This window comes from Pinus tabuliformis, chromosome 3_1 (genome assembly GCF_031772625.1).
Source record: "Pinus tabuliformis cultivar Carrire ecotype Pingquan chromosome 3_1, CPIR1, whole genome shotgun sequence".
Taxonomy (NCBI): domain Eukaryota; kingdom Viridiplantae; phylum Streptophyta; class Pinopsida; order Pinales; family Pinaceae; genus Pinus; species Pinus tabuliformis.
In genome coordinates, this window is record NC_142301.1 from 920857174 (window position 1) to 920865752 (window position 8579).

The window sequence follows — 8579 nt, forward strand, 5'->3', positions numbered from 1 at the left end:
TCAGGGCCAAAGGTCGAAACAGTGACACGTGGCACATCATACAAGTTTGCTCTACTGAACCAGTCTATAATAAGGTCATCCTGGGATATTGGGAATAACTCTTTCTTGGAGAATCCAATCTTGATAAAACTTGTGGGTTTGGAAAGAGGACGCAAAGGGTTACCACAGGCCAAAATTTCAGAACTCGAAGATCCAAAATTACAGAGTTACAATCGTTTAAATATCGAGCTCCTAAAAGAAAGAAAAAAAATGACTCGAATAAAGAAAATAGAAACACCTAGTAAGAAAAATTGGATGGATGATTTGAAGAATGCGATCGAAGCTAAGATAAATAGTTTTATTTATGCCATGGAAGCTAATATCGATGGTATGGAAACATATTTGAAGAAATACATGGAAGATTTGAAGACAGACATCGAAGGTTTGAAGGAAGGTGGGACAAAGCTACTACAAGAAAGACCTAATGGCGAAAATGTAGTAGATGAAACTCATGATGAGAACAAAAGAAATGTTAATCATGATTTCATAAAATCTAATGTTGGATTGAAGACCCACCATATTCCAAAGATCGATATGAGGAAGTTTGATGGCAAGGACCTTGTGACATGGATACTACAGATGGAGAAATATTATGATCTCCATAATGTGCAAAACACATGAAAGGTATGTTTTGCAACTTTATATTTAGAACCCAGTCAGTTTTCATGGTATCGATAACTTTTCTCTTGTAAACAAATGGTCACTTGGTCCATTTTTATGGAGGAAATTATAGCATATTATGAGGCTACAAAGAGCAACAATTGTAAGGAAATCCATTTTATGGTATTGTGCACCAGAAAAAAATTTCGTTCATGGAATCATTTGCGTAAGGGAATGAAGGAAATTATCAAATCTGTAATTGACTATGCCTAGATCTCAGAGAAATGACAATTTTATTGATAAGACCTTCACAATTGTAGCAGATATATTATTGCGAATAATCCCGATGGCTCCGGGGGAGAAAGAAGCATTTACCTATTACAGAGATGGTGTGATTTGATATTTTTTCCGTTCTTCTTTTTTGGGGAAAGAAAAGGTAAGGTATTCGGGAATAAAAATTGGGTAAAATAAAACTTACTCTCACTTTCTTTATCCAATTGATAAATCTCAAACAAAAGGGTTCAATGACAAAGCACATTGAGGACTTCCAAAAATTGAATATTTGGGTAACCGATATTCCAGAGGAGCACATGATTGATGTCTTCCTAGGGACTTTAGAAGATAACATCCAACATGAGGTTCGCCTTTGGGAACCTGATTCATTGGAGAAGACATTTAGGGTGGCAAGAAAAGTTGAAAGCAAAATTATGGCGACAAGGAAGTCTACCACTCATCACTATAAAGATGGAAGTGTTGCTTCTCCTAATCTTCCACAACCTACAAGGTTGACACCACAACAATTGGAAGAAAAAAGAGAAAAAGGGTTTTGTTACAGTTGTGATAACAAATACACTAAATATCATAAGTGTGTTGAGAATAAATTAATTTACATAATTGTGAAGAAGAGAAAGAAAAGGATCAAGAAACGTCAAAAGAAGAGGATAAACACCAGGAACCAACCCTAGAGAGAGAAGAAATGGATATGACCATATCTTGTAATGCATTGGCACTTTATGGATATCATCCATTATCCATCACATCATCTTTAAGAGAAAATTATAAGGTTCAACCAACGGAAGATTACATCGAGCATCAACAACAAGTTCTCCAACTCTTAAAGGATAACCTCACTTTAGCGCATAATCGAATGAAACAACATGCAAATGAACATCACAACGAAAGAAGTTTTGATGTACGTAACTGGGTATTTTTACGGCTACAACCATACAAACAAATGTCCCTCAAGAAAGCTAAGAAGGATAATAAATTATCACCAAAGTACTATGGTCCTTACAAGGCGCTACAAAGATTGATACTATGGCATACAAATTGGAGGTTCCTGCATCTTCCCAAGTGCCCCCAGTTTTCCATGTTTCATGCTTAAAGAAGCTTATACAAGGACCAGGCACTACAAAAGATTGATACTATGGCATACAAATTGGAGGTTCCTGCATCTTCCCAAGTGCCCCTAGTTTTCCATGTTTCATGCTTAAAGAAACTTATAGGTGACAAGCTCCCAGTTCAAACGATATTGTCGAAACTTGACGATGAAAGAAAAATCATATTGGAACTTGAAGCAGTCATGGAAACAAGAACCCAACAACTATGAAATCGATCAATTTCAGAGTATCTCATAAAGTGGAAAAACTTACCCGCTGAAGATTCCACATGGGAGGACGAGAATTTTATACAAAAGCATCTAGAGCTACTCAAGTGTTGAGAACAACACTTTTTGAAGGAGAGGGGCATGTTAGGTCCCTATACTACTAGTGTAGCCCCTTATCATTATTAGTGCAACCCCCTTATTGTATTTTTGTGCCCATGTAGTCCCCATATTGTTATTATTGTGCCACATAGAAGCCCACTATTGTTATTGTTGTGCCCTTACATTATTAATGTTATGTCGGCTTTGATTATATTGTGACTTCTTAGACTCCTATATATAGAAATGATTTCTTATCATTTGTATCATCCAATAATTGTTCATTTGTGTAATGTAAAGGAGGTTGCCCCCTCGAAGAGGCTTATTTTGAAGTCGTTGATCTATCTTTTCTTCTATTTTGTGAGCTGGTTGCATAACAGGTGATCACTGCTTTGGCCCCCTCCTCTAGGTTGATGGTGTGCTCAAAACCCTTGTTAAGAGGTCTCCCTAAAAGCCCTGATCATGCTTATTCAACAAGAATTGAATATTTGCCTAATACTATTTTCTACTATCTGATGACTATTGACTCGTAATTAGACATTTTGTTGTGCAAGCTATATCCCCATGCCTGAATATAGCTTCCATTTTAGCTAATACAACTCAAGAAGTGCTATTGGACATACCCCACAACACTACCTTATTACCACCTGAGGCCCTGAATTCCATCTCCATTACCTGGTAGTTCATTGAGAATTTTCCCATGAGTATAACCACTGCACACCCAATACAACATTGGTGTCTGCAAGATCCACTACATAGAAGTCATCAATCAATGTGTAGTTTCCAAGTGTCACGTTCAAGCGTGGAACCCTCTGTGTGCATGTCATGCTATATCCATCAACCACCACAACATTAAAGCCCTCAAACTCTTTTGTGGAAATACTCCTCTTTGCCACCAAGGCTGCATCGATGAAGTTGTGGGCTGCCTCACCATTGATCAAGGTTGTGACTTGTTGTCCCAATATGGCCCCCTTGGTGCTAAAGGTTTAGTACCTAAGAGCTCCGAAAAGAGTGGTGATAGTACCATCCCTAATCCCCATACAAGGCCTCTCATCCCCTTTAGCTTCCTCATTGAATTGCTTCCCCTCTGAAATGCTAGGATCACTACTTGGTATTGGCATTATATCTTCTTCATTTTTGTTGTCTGACAATCCCTCAATGTAATGAACCTTACCTTTTCCCAAGCATATGTGACCTGATTCCCATGGTTCCTTGCAACTGAAGAAAAGTTTATTTCTTCTCATCTCGCTCCGAGTCTTGTCATTCATCCCGTCTTTCCAATCCCATTGTTGATTTTTCATAGCCTTCTTATCTTATAATTACCAAAAATGATACCCATTTAAATTCTCTTGTGTTCACATTTATTATTAAGCAGTTACATAAAAAGTCTTCAATAATAGAGCAGTAGAATCATAAAGAGATAGCCAAATAAGAGACACAAGCATTTACCCTGGGAAAACCCACATGGGGGAAAACCCCAATAACCTTTTCCGTAGAGAAATTATTTAGTTCAACAGAGATACGTCTAGTTCTTTTAGCCAAGAACAAGGTCAAACTGACCAACAATATCGCTATTGTCAAACCTAGTCAAACTTTCCTTAGGTCAAGTCACAAAGTTGCCCAATCAACTCGACCTAGTATGATCTGTCTATGTTGAAGTTCGACATTGCAAAATTGCTTAGGAAGTCGGCCCTATTACTGTCCCATAAACTTAGACCTTTGCACAAAAATTGTTGCCCAAAAAATCCTCAGAAACTCACACATGCGAGGCCAAACAAGTGAGAGAATGATGAAATATCTTTGCCCTTCTTCTTTGTCCTTGTGTCTTCATCTTCTTCGTTTAGATGCCCATAAAGCATATTTTGTCTTATATAATCCGAATTTCCCAAGAGGAAGAGGTCGAATGGCATATATATAGTGATTCTGGCTAGCCGAATGGGTGTCTCTTTGTTCGGGGCTGACTTGACTTGAAGGAGGGTCGACTTGACCTTATTTGGAGCCAAAAAAATCAAATTTGAAAATTCAAATATTCTCTTTTGAAATCGACAGGAAGAGCATGTCTTATATTAATTATATTTCAAGGGCTAAAGTACAAATGACATAAAGAACATATCTTACATATTTCAAGGGCTAAAATATTAATTATGAAGACCGACCATAACTACAGAATTCAATACTCCCTCTTAGCTAGGGAGGTGTTCTAATGACTATCAAATGTTCTCTCATTGACAAATTTCTCTAAGAAAAGGCTCATCATTTATCATTAGCATCAACATCATCTTATTGCCATAATCTTGGCCAACATCTTTGACCTATGGTAAAAATCTACAACATTAACTAGATACCATAATTTCGGTTGGTACCTTTGACTTATGGTGCATCATCACCATAATCCTGGTTGGTACTCTTGACACATGTTACAACATTAGCATCAACTAGTCACCATAATTCCGTTCCCTCTGACATATGGTATACAAACTAGTCTTGGTTCACTATCATCTTGGTCAATATCTTTGACTCATGGTGAATCTCCATTGGCCTCACTCTTCATGAATAATTCTGGACCTGATGCTAAATGTGCTCACTCAACCTACTTAAAGAGTCTAAGCCTGACGCTGAATGGAACCCACTCAACTGAGTGATTCTGGGCCTCTAGGAAAATTCTACCTAATTCCAGTCAACATACTTGACACAGGAAGAATGATTGTCCTCTGCTGAACCATTCTCCTTAATTCTGGTCAACATACTTGACTCAGAGATAATGACTATCATGAATGAGCTAGCTATGTTGATGTGTTAGTCCATTACCTGTGGAAAACATCTTGCATAAACATCATGCTCAACAAGTCATCACTTGGAGCAATTCACCAATTATCCAAGTCGTCATTTGGAACTTGTTTCACACTTGTGACCTATGGTGAAAACCCTGGGCTATAACCATTCCTGCATGCTAATTGAATGGTAACTCTCCTTTTTGATGCTAGAGGCACTCACTTGCCCACTTGGGGATCACTCTGGGCTTTGATGCTCTCTGGGCCATTCTCCCTAGCCACATTTTGTGGCCCTTGGTCAATACTTTGACATGTCTACCCCTTGATGCAACAACATCACCACTCCCTCTAACTGAGGAAAACTTTCTCAACCACTCCATCTTGTCCCTAAAGTATTCAAACTTCTCAAGCTTGTCCTTGAAGTATACAAACTTCTCAAGCTTGTCCCTAAAGTATACAAACTTCTCCCTGGGATAGAGGATTTGTGAGGATGTCAGTGATTTGCTCAACCATAGAAATACATTGGAGCCTCACTACTCCTTTCTATACCATGTCTTGGTACTTGATCCCAATGTGCTTCGACCTGTCATCATGGTCATCTACTGCACCCGATCAAACAATCCTGTGAGCAATTACTGAAGCCATACTGCTTTACAATTTGCCAAACTAGTTGCAATATACTCAACTTCTACAGTCTTGAGTGCGACAAATGTATGCTTCTTGCCCATGCAGAATCCAAATTGAATCATCATCCTAATGTGATCTTCATTTATTCAACACTCTCTGCCTAATTTGAATATGTATATCCTTGTAGCTACGTCCTTGGAACCATCACCACAACTACTTGACACTGAAGTAGACCCTGTTGTAGCAATCTAGCTGCTCCCTTTTTCACTTAGCTTCTTTCTGCTCTCATTAGAAAGAAATCATATAGGATCAACCTTGATCCATCAATCCAAAACTTATGTGCAATCTTCTATTTGCAAGTAGGAGACTTCTTCATGTCCCTCAAAGCCTTGAGGTGGTTCCATGTACACTTCTTCTTCAAATTCTTCTTGGAGAAAAAAAAAACAACCTCTACATCCATCTAATGTAATTCCATAACATAAGCAATAATTCTAATAGAAGTGTACTTGGAAACTGGAGGAAATGTATTTTCATGATCTTGTCCCTCTCTCTGGGAGAGCCCTATAGTCTCTCTATGCTATAGTCCGCTGCACACTCAATTTTGTAGATCCATTTAGAAGTCACCACTGAATTCTCTTTGACACAATCAAGGTATACTTCAAACTTGCAGATCCGCCTACTCCCTCTAAGCTCGTACCTCATCTAGTACAATATCTCTCAACACAAATCACTGATTCTGGGAAAGTCCTCTTGTCACAAGCTTTGTTTCATTTTTCCACTACTTCCATCTATTGCCAGAGCCTTGGCAATCTCACTATGTACCTTCAATCCTAACTAGGAGGCCATGGAAGAGGCCAACTAATAGTAATATAATAATAATAATAATTAAGGAAGAGATCTAAGTTACTTCTCTTTTGAGGAAAATGCTAGTTTCCTCTTGATCTTAGCCTTCTTGCATCCATCTTGCAAATTTATCAACCTCGTCCTCATCATCAACATGATGTCATTCCTTCCTTGCATGAGCTAGGGTTTCTTTTTTCAGTGGAAACATTAATATAGGTCCAACTCTAGGGTTTTATCCACAAATCCTAAAGTTTTTCACATCCAAGACTTCCATTCAAACCCTAGTTTTTCAAAATTCATTTTATATCTTTTCAACCCAAGTAGCCTATACTTCATCATAGCAACAGTAATAATGACACATCAAGTTCTGCAAATCACTCATCTTTCTTAAGAGTACTTTTGTCTCCAAACTTGAAAGGGAATCAACTTTTTCTTCATTATAAGCTTGTTATGTCAAAAAGCGAACTTGCTCCATCACAATGTGCTTTGGCAATGATCCTTTTTCCTTATTTTGAATCCTTGGCTTTTAGGATTGAACAAAAATAGGTTCCATCCTCAAAATACCCTAGGCATCAACAATCAACAAATGCAATGCATCTTCTAAGTCCTTTATTTAACAATGCAAGGTTCATGACAACAAATGGCTTTGATACTTTAAGAGCTTGTAGCTTCAACATCCTGCTTCTGACCATAATGCAATATCTTAAAGGAAAAACACATGTTTGTTATCTCACACTTCAACTTTCAGTGTTGGCGTTATCTTGCTTTGAGCCATAAACCAAATTATGATGTTGCCATTTGAAATATCAAGATGACTTTCCTTCCACAAATTAGTAGGTGTATCTAACAATATTTCCGTATGATTGAAGATCATATGTGAGTTTATTGTAGGTTACGTGGCTCCTTCATTAGACATCATAACCGCCCTTGATGGTTTCTTCAAGGATTCCTAATAAATCAAACCTTTAATACAATCCTATGATCTCACTAAGGAGTGGAACACCAATTTGATACAAGAAGTGGAACGCCAATTTGATACAAGACTTACATAAGTGTGAAACTTCAGACTTTGACATAATTTTGCTGGTTTCTTTTTTAGGGCTGTCTTTCCAATCCTCATACTCTTCTTTGAAGAACTCATCATTGTAATGTGCTTTCCATGGAACCAATGTGCTTTGTATGGAAATAAGACATGGAACCAAAGTCCTTCAGATTAGATGATATGTATTGTATGTTATATCAATCCTAGTATCCATAATAGGCCTTCAAGGAGACTTTGGTGTGAAGCACTTTAAACTGAGACATCAATGCAATCCCTTCTTTTATGTGCAATGCCTGCCACAACTCAAGGATTCAAAGTAGACCATATGCACAAAAGACTATTTTGTTGACTCATCTTTAGAGAGAGATATTTCAAACTTCTTTTGGGTGCTTCCTCCAAAGTGACACCAACTCAACTCCTCAAGAAATTAAGGGAATTGGCCTCTTCTATTATGGAAATGACTCATCCTTTTAAAAAACATTATAACAATTTGTTCTACTTCAAAATCTCGCATCGATATTTCAGTGTGGTATGATTCAAAAACTTTAATACAAAAGTGTAATCTTTTTACTTTATCTATATAACCTTGGCTTTCGGATTTGAGGCTTCTCGGTCACTGAGACAAATTTTGAGGGGTTCCTTACCAAATTTTCTTTAGCCACATGTGGGCATATTTAGCCTCTTGTAACCACATTCGACCTCTGAGGTATTTTGGATTTATGAGGCACTTCGCACTGAGGCCTATCCTCAGATAATCAAGACCTATCTGTAACCAACTCTGTCGACCTACCTAATTTTCCAACCTTCTTTGGCCCTTATGTCAAATTTTTGTAGCAAGAACTAGGTTTCTTGTTTGGAAAGAGAACTAGGGCTAAGTGGTTACACTTACCTTTTCAAGGTTGCTCTTCAACTTTGCTTTGATACCGTGTTGATTTTTCATAGTCTTCTTATCTGA